Source organism: Diospyros lotus, chromosome 8, assembly GCF_014633365.1.
Source record: "Diospyros lotus cultivar Yz01 chromosome 8, ASM1463336v1, whole genome shotgun sequence".
NCBI classification, from domain to species: domain Eukaryota; kingdom Viridiplantae; phylum Streptophyta; class Magnoliopsida; order Ericales; family Ebenaceae; genus Diospyros; species Diospyros lotus.
In genome coordinates, this window is record NC_068345.1 from 24,580,030 (window position 1) to 24,589,581 (window position 9,552).

General features: G+C 35.8%; 1 non-coding gene across 1 annotated transcript; it reads right to left on the minus strand.

Annotated features, from left to right (window-relative positions):
* Window positions 1-8,802: 8,802 nt before the first annotated feature.
* LOC127809022 (small nucleolar RNA R71) lies at window positions 8,803-8,909 on the minus strand. The gene has a single exon (XR_008025032.1). It is a non-coding gene; the product is annotated as a small nucleolar RNA R71 (small nucleolar RNA).
* Window positions 8,910-9,552: the final 643 nt, after the last annotated feature.

The following is a 9,552-nucleotide window of genomic DNA, read 5'->3' on the forward strand; positions in this document are numbered from 1 at the left end:
TTCCAAGGGGGCATGGGCTCTTCTTCTCCTTATTTGTGGTGATGCTTGCTGATGACTCAATGCTTTATTGGAAAGATCTTCAAATCCATTAAAGAGTGTTAGACACGATCTTGGTGACTGTGCTTGGGTTGCTCATATACACATCTGTATTTTATCGGGATGAGCATTAGCATATTGGGAACTTTTCTCGAATTGTTAGAGTGTATTGATTGACGTTCCATTTCTTGGTTGGTGACTTACTTGCGAGATGACATATAACGCCTCTTTGTTGTATTTTTTTTGCAAGACAACGAATGTTATGCCATTTGGTCACTAGGCAAAGCAGTGTAAGTCACTTGTGAGCAACATATATTGCACCTCCTCACTAATAAAGCTACTCATGGGACAATAGTTTTATACATTCCCGTTGCCAAGATACTTGTGGGATAACAATTTTATTTTTCCTCTATTATCGGTTATGTACAAGACAATGGGTTTGTTTCTCGTTGCTGGGATATAAGTAGGGTAACATGCTTTTTTTCCTCTTTCTTGCCAGGCTATAAGTAGGGTAACACAACATATTTTTTTTCTTTGTTGTCGGGGTGTTACCTGGACAATGAGTTTAGCTTTATCCTTTTGCTGGGTATGTGCAGGGCAACAAGCTTGTTTGTCTCCTCATTGTTAGGCCATAAGCAGGGTAATGAACTTTTTGTTTTTACCTCATTGTCGAGTTGTTAGTAGGATAAATGACTTGTGTTTTTCCTCGTTGTCAGCTATGCGCGATGCAACGGACTTTGTTCTCTCCCTATTGCCGAACTATAAACAAGGCAACATGCCTTTGGTTTTTACCTCGTTGTTGGACTATTAGTGAGGAACAAGCTTGTGTTTTCCTCCTTGTCGAGCTACTTGCAGGACAATGGCCTTGTTTTCCCTCATTGCTAGGCCATTAGGAGGACAACGACCCTTTTGTTTTTTACCTCATTATCGGGCTACTAACGGACAAATGGGCCTTTTGCAAGAAAATAACTTTTGATTGATCTTTCCTTTCATCTTGAGAAATGAAATGAACAAATTACATTGGACATATAATGATAATGTAGTGCACAAGAAAATACAAGTATTTTTTTATATGGTTTAGCCAAGTGTGCCTATTAGTGTTGTGTGCCCTAATGCTAAATTTGTATAACATCTAACGGGCTTGTATCTAAACACATTTATTGTGTAACGCCCCATACTTTTAATATGTTAAGAAGCTAAATACAACTATTACATGCTATGTACATCACTCGGGTGTTATGAGAAATCCTTGTTAGCGAAAGTAAGGATCGAACCAGAAATGCTAAAATAGCTAGGATTTCCATGATGTTACCTTAAATAAAATCCATAGAACAAACACACACACACATCTTCATAGTAGTTATCCTGTCTCTTACAAATTCCAAACATACGTCTCACACCCTTATAGAGTTATAGAAGCTTCATACATACACCCATACATCTTGTAATTTAAGTATCGTAGCCGCTATTAACAATACAGTAGTCATACTACAAAATCATATACAACATTTCAAGAAGGCTTAAACTGAACGTCCTCCACCTCTTTGCCACATGCTCAAGCTTGCACCTATAGTACCTGGTATGTCTGTTATACCTGGGATGTTGAATATCCCAGGGGTATGAAACACCCAAATTAGACAATAACATCTAAGTGAAATGGTTCATGAAAGAATAATATATTGTGCAAATGCAATATGTAGTATGAAACCTCCCTTGTGGTAGTCATCATGGCAACACGTTGGCTCACTGTAAGAGCACGAGATCACCCATGATGTCCCAACAACTAGCCACAATCACCAAAATGACATGATGTATGACAAAGTAGAAAGAATATGCATAAACCAAGGAAAATATGATATGCAAGTCAACACCCATGCACAAGTGAAGCAACAAATGCTCAAGGTGTCACAAAACATGCAAGAACCACTCACTTTTATAGTTTACCTTTCGGGTGTACTGTTCACGCTTGTCGGGTTAGGTTTTCTGCAGAAAACACGTATGTTTGTAAACCAAGCTTCCAAAATTTTTACATAGGGTTGTAGATAATTAAACAAGAGGAAATACTATAAAATTGGAGGGAAAAAGGCCATTCACGTGCCGCCTGAAATGATGCTACACGCAGCAAAGTGGCGGCACATGTACTGCACGCGCGACAAATAACTTTGACACCTTTTCATTTTTCATCATTTTCTCCCTCATTTTAACTTTGATTTAACCTCTGTTTTTCCTGTAAACCCTCTTTCTCCCCTCTACAAGATTATAATAAAAAAAAAAGGGACTTACCTTGCTTTTTTTTTTTTTGCTATTTTGGAATGAACTTCTGTGTAGGTCTGAAAACTTTGACGAGGCTGTTTCTCCCTCAATTTTAGCTAAACATCCCTCTCTTTTTTCAGAATATCTCTCTCACAATATCTTCACTTTTCTCTCATTTTGAATGCTCAAATCCTTCCGCCCCAAGGCTTTTATTTATAGACCTTCCAAGCGAATAATATTACGTCATGTGTCGCATCATCATGAGGCCTCATCATTACCTTCCAAATGGCCAATGGTTTCTTGACACATGCCCCGCCACCTATGCATCTTGATTTGAGTGCCTCATTTCTATCTAACCACCAATTTGTCCAATTCGTTACTTTAACCACCTAGTTACTAGTTTTTAAAATTATACCTTGGCCCGAGCTTTTTGGGTAATTGCACTTAGACCCCTTACTATTTGGTCCCTGGGCCATCTTTAAATTTCATGTATGCCCCTGGAGAATGGATTTATTACGTTAATACCCCAAGATTTTAGTAAATTATACTTGTGCCATAAGTTTTCTTAAAATGCACTTTTACTCGGCTTAATAATTATGATTTTGCCACTAGCTCTGAAGTTGTACTTTTATCTCATAACTTTCATAATCCTTTGAAATTTCCTATTTTCACAAATATTTGAACTTAAAAATCTTGGGTATTACATATTGTGTCTTTGTATATATTAATAAAACGCAGGGTTTTCTTTATTCATAAGCTCTCTAGTTTAATATATGAATGAGTCCCTAGATATTCTATTTAAGGATCTTATTCTCAAGGTGTTGAGACTATGTGATAGGATTCTCTACTAGCAGGATGTTTTAAACTATTCCTAGTCCTTAGATTCCTTGAATGAGGACTCTGATTAGTCAAGTATGACTAGCACAGGTTACTACCTCGTTCAGTATGAGTTACTGATGGGAAGGTGGTGTTGTCACATGCCATATGACATGCGAATGTCGCTAGCAGACCTGTGGGTGATTGTTGGGCAACAACTAGCTGAATGTGACGCCAATGATTAAACACATGGCATGGTGGATAATGGTTAGGTCGTCAGGTTGCGATAATGTGTTGATCATTAAACTTGAACTAACACAGTTGTTTCATGTATTGGTGTTTGAAATTTGCTAATGAGTCGAACCATCTAATTGGGAGGTGGAAACATTAATCTATGTGGTTCTGTATTGTTGGTGTATGGAGACAGATGTTGGGATAGGATCTGTCACCCTCGTCGGCATTTGATGGGCTGAACGTCCTATGTGATCTACTGTTAGTGTGACAGGACAATCCCTATCTAAGGCGGATTGATTATCAGGAAAGGAGTTTCCTGATGTGTCATCTAGTCACATTGATGAGATTAGGCACATACCCAAATGAGTTTGTGAGTTTATCGCTCCATGGTTCTTGCTTAGTCGGGACGTTAGGTGATGGAAGGTTTATAGCACACAATAATCGTCAGCCATAATAGGTTCACTTGAAGTGAGACTTCACTGCTACCTATATTATATTGAGTCACTGCTAAGTGCTCCTCAGAAACCCTTAGATGGTCATCGGGATATGGAGAGATTCTGGTGATGGGTCAAGGTGTTGGCCGATACTGAAATGAGTTTTGGTGTTATCTAATTGCTTATGAGTAGTGAACCTAGAAAGTCACACACCCTATAGTGTCACATTTGGTATAAACATTGTGTGCCTAGAGTATCACATGCATTAACTGGTCAAAAGTTGACATGCTGGCCAGGAGAGCTGACTTTCCCACTAAAAGAGTCAACTTTCAGGGGCAGTGAGAGTCGACTCTTCCAGACGAGAAAGTCGACTCTCGGTCCCAACTGCCATCCAAATTGGAATGCCACATGGCTTGAAATTGGGCAAGCATTGGGGAGGCGGTAGAATTGATTTGGGCAGAGGTGAAATTGCAAAATTAACTGCTTCTCATCGTTTTCTTTTTCTATTCCCTTTATAATTTCTACCACCACTAGAAACCAATATACATAAGAGTTACGAAAAATTAAGATGAGGGTACGGATGATATGCGGAACCTCCGTGTGTAGCACAGGAAGAGGTGATTGAAACTGTACCAGACAACGTACTAGCTATGGACGGATTAGGACCACCACAACTCGAAATGGATACAGTCTCAGTACATAAATCAGTTATGTATTCCATCCCTACATCAGACTGCAGGTATACGTTTATTAATATTCATGTGATGAATATGCGTGTTGCTTAAATACCCAAGTTGCATATGGTTTGTGTGATTAATTTTGCTGTGTGTATCTAATACATGTAAAATTTTTAATTTTACCCATATTGCCATACGGGATTTCCTTCAGTGTCTACGCCCATAATCCCTCATTGGGCTCATGTTATTAACAATTATCATGCATACAATTCATATGAAGGGAACAATACAACTTGGGATTTATGGGCAATTAGTCTTGCATAGCTTGCTTGGCAATGGATAAAGTCTCTTCACTCTTCTTTCCTTTTGTGGATGACATATAACAAGTGTGTGACTTTTGTTGATCCCTTCGAACTTGTCCCACACCCTGAGGGGTAGAAAACTTCATCAATAGATAATAAGAGGAGACTACAACCCTGATGTCGTCTAGTAAGGGGCAACTCAAAATCATATTGTATGCAATCAATGTGGCTTTAACAACTATAAAGTTGTCTTGTCGTGTTATGCTCTAAGGATCGGAGCCCAGTTTGATTTGCAACTGAATTGAACCAACCACTGGGACAAGGGATCTTGTTTGTAGTCCCTTTCTCCCTCCTGTTGTCTTTGATTTTGTCTCTCATGTCCCTTAAGTGGCTCTCTATCGTTTCTTTCTTATACTTGCACATATCTTTGTAAGTGCAATTCCCGAACAAGCATTTTAATCTGATTTTTTAATTCCCAACATTGATCAGTGGAATGGCCATGAGTTCTATGGTATCTGGAATATTCATCTTGATTTTTTCCTATAGGCCGATTCATCCATTTTAGAAGTCTGATGAGGCCCAACCCTTCTATGACTGCTAAGATGGCAGACCGAGGATGGGTGAGCCAGGCATAATGGTTAAATTGTGGCCTGATTGCATCCAGTCTTTGGGCCTTTCCTATTCCCGATTAGGGTCTTCTTTAACATCTTGTTCCTTTCTTTTTTGCTCTCTATCTTCATTTATTCCCATAGTTTGCATTACTTCTATATGGAGTATCTATTTACTTTCCTTGACGAACAAATTTGCCAAGGATTTTGAAGGATCCAAAGATAGCGATTATTATAGGGAAGTTAACCGCATCCCCTGTAACATAGCGGATACTGCCATTTTGGCTAGTAAGTCATGAATATTGAGGGTGGCATTATAGAACCTATCCTTGTACTGGATAAGGGTTTCTTTGGCTCCATGTCAAATATTGAGGAGATACATTGCGTTTTTCTTTTTTTGACCATTAATAACGAACTCTTTGGTGAATCCATCCCTTAGTTACCTAAACGAAGAGATAGATGCTTCATGTAAGCTATTGAACCAAGTTTGGTCATGTCCCATCAGAGTTAGTGAGAATGCTCGACACATAATTTCATCATCCCAACCATAAAATGCCATTAGGGACTTGTAATTCTGATTGTGATCATCAGGATCATCTTTATTGGCATAGGGAGTCATTTGTGACATCTTGAATTATTTCGGTAGTGGCTTTCCCAATGTGTTCGCAGTGAACATGGACCTTCTTCTTGGCTATTCTTTCACGACTAGGACTAATTTCTTCTGTTCAAGTATATCTTTGATAGGGCTTAATTGTATCTATATTTTTATCTTAACCTTTTTCTATTTTTCCTACATAAATGTGTGTTTATATGGATTTTACATTATTTTAATCTATTTCACATCAAATGATAGTTCAAAATATGAGTATGCAAATGCATTCCAAGCAATTATTTAAGGGAATAACTGGGTGTCTTAATCACAAAATGTCGACATTCGCGTCAAAAGCCAAGTAATGCTTAGGAAAGATTGATTCAAAAAAAAAAAAAAATCATCCCTATTACTCCTTATGTTTGTAGTAGTGGAGAGAAGTAATTGCAAATAAGCTATTACATGATTTAATTGTATTAGTTGCAAGGTTTCATGAATTAATTTTGAAGTATGCATAGCCTCAAAAGTGATGATTTTGTATGACTAATTCTTTCAATTAATGTTTTTGAATTTAGAGTTGATATGATAATATGGAGGGTAATCAATTTCGAGATTAATTATGCATTGATATGTTATTGGATTCTTGATTTTGGCCTAGCGTGAAAATGAAATGTTTATTTTTTCATTCTTTCTTTGCTTTGCTTGAAGACAAGCAAAAGGTTAAGTGTGGGGGTATTTGATAGGGCTTAATTGTATATATATTTTTATCTAATTTTTATCTTAACCTTATGCTATTTTCGCTACATAAATGTGTGTTTATACGGATTTTACATTATTTTAATCTCATTTTGTAGGAACTTAGTAAAGGATATTATTTTGAAGATTTGGACATAAAAGGAAAGAAAAAAAGAAGATATTATAAAGTAATTAGTAAAGTTAATATTATATTAAATTAATATTACAATATAATTAAAAAATATTTATTTATTTATTAATAATTAAATATATATTATATATTAAATTATAATATTTATATATTTCTATTATATACTATACTAAATAAATGGCGTGAATGTTGAGAATAGGACACGCCATGTGCATATTTATATATATGCATGAAATTGGAGGACTCAAGCTAGGCTAAGTCCATGCCCATATATATATATAATGGAGATGGGAGGTGCCCAATGAAGAAGGCTTCTGGGTGACGCACAGGAGGAGAGATTTGGAGGCTTCTCCGCGATGCATAGATTGGAATTGAAGGCAATAAGAGACCACGCACAGTGAAGAATTGCAAGGTGGACGCACGAGCACGCTTCACGCCCAGCAACAGCCGCACCCAGTTCTAGTTTCAAATCTGGGCAGGGAATTTCTTTCTTCTCCTTTCAATTTTTTGTTATTATTTTTATTTTAATAATGTCTAGCTAATTTATTTTAGCTAGGGTTTGGATGGATTTTAATTTTGAGATTATGTGATTATTTGTTTAGTTCGATTCAAAACCCGATTATTATTTGCGTGAGGAATTTATATTGTTGTGTTTAATGCTTTAAAAGATTGGCCACCTTTTAATGATTTAATGATTTATGCATGATTGACTAAAGGATTGTTATAAATTATATCCATAAGCAACATTAATCACATGTTTGACTATGAGATCGAAATATGATTATCTCATGTGTGGGAATCGATGAAGCTTAGTAAGTTAAATCCCCTTCCGAGATTTGAGGTTTCCAAATAACTTAGTGCTTATTTATTTTGTTGATATCTGCTCAGAAATCTGACATTGAAATTGAATTAATAAATGATTAATATGACTTGAGAAAGCTTATTAATTAATTGAGAAAATCCACCATCACATGCAAATAATTATAAAATACTGTAAGGGTATTTTTGGTTTTGAATCGGATTGAATAGATAATAACATAATCTAAATTAAATGAAATCTAAACCCTAGTGCATTTATTAATTAATTTTTCTCATAAAGAATTTAGTCTTTTCATTTATTTTTCTTTTTATTCATCTGATTAATTAATTAGTTCAACTTAGGCTAAATTAAAATTGTTTTGGTATTGTGATCTAGTCTTCGTGAGATCAACACTCTTTTCATCACTATATGCATATTTGACTAGGGTACACTTGCCTGAATTAATTATGCATAAATCACTCTTTTCATCACTATATGCATATTTGACTAGTTTATTGCATATCAAAATTACATAATTTAGCCTTAGATTGAACATCTTTTGTTTTCTTTTAGGATTTGCAATTTAATTTAATTTTATTTTTTATTATTTTTTTAACTTTTAGAAATTTTATTTTTAATTTTTAATTTTAGTTTTTTTTTTTCTTTGTAGGTTTCATGGTGCATGACATGCACTAGTGGTGGAGAATTGATACCCCTTAATCAAGAAATTGAAAAAACTTTAAAAAAGCAAAAGAAGGACAAAAAGAACAAGATAGAGCAAGAACAAGCAACCCAAACTAATCCAAGGACATTGAGCTCATATGCTACACCTACTCTAGATGGCACTACATCAACCATTAGGGGACCCAATGTGCAAGCTAACAACTTTGAGATCAAGCCTGCAATTATTAAGATGATCCAAATGAGTGTACAATTTTCTGGCCCTAATGATGATTCTAACTCTCATATTGCTAATTGTCTTGAAATATGTGATACCTTTAAGCATAATGGAGTTAGTGATGATGTAGTTCGACTTAGGTTGTTTCCCTTTTGCCTAAAAGATAAAGCAAAAGAATGGTTTAATTCTCTTCCTACAGGTTCTATTACTACATGGAATGATTTGGCCCAAAACTTTTTATCTAAATATTTTCCACTTGCTAAAACAGCTAAATTAAGGAATGACATAACAACTTTTTCACAATTTGATAATGAATCCTTATATGAGTCGTGGGAGATATTTAAGGAAATGCTTAGGAAATGTCCTCACCATGGTCTACCTATTTGGATGCAAGTGCAAACTTTTTATAGTGGCATTAATCAATCTTCTCATTCGATGTTAGATGCAACTGCAGGTGGTATCTTTATGAGGAAAACTCCTGAAAAAGCATATGAACTTTTGGAGGAGATGGTAGCCAACAGTTATCAATGAGATATGAGAGAGCAAATAAAAAGGGAGTTGGAATTTATAATGTTGATTCTATTACTGCCTTATTTGTTTAAATTGCTGAATTAAATAAGAATTTGGGTAGTTTGGGAGTTTTAGCTATGAATGCTTCTTCTTCTCATTTTCTTTCTTGTGAGCTTTGTGGGCGAGGGGGATATGCTAGTGTAGATTGTCAAGTAGGAAATTCTTTTTCTTCTGGTTCTTCTGAACAAGCTAATTTTATTTCTTATGGTGGCAACAGGTCAAATTTTAATCCCTACTCCAACACTTACAATCCAGGATGGAGGAGCCATCCTAATTTTTCTTGGAGTAATAATCAACAAAGAGTGCCCCTGGCTTTCAACAACAACAAATTCCATAAGAGAAGAAGCCGAATTCAGAAGATATGATGGCAAATTTTATCAATAGTACAAAGGCAAGAATGCAAAGCTTGGAAACTCAAATTGGATAACTTGCCCAAGCAATTTCAGAAAG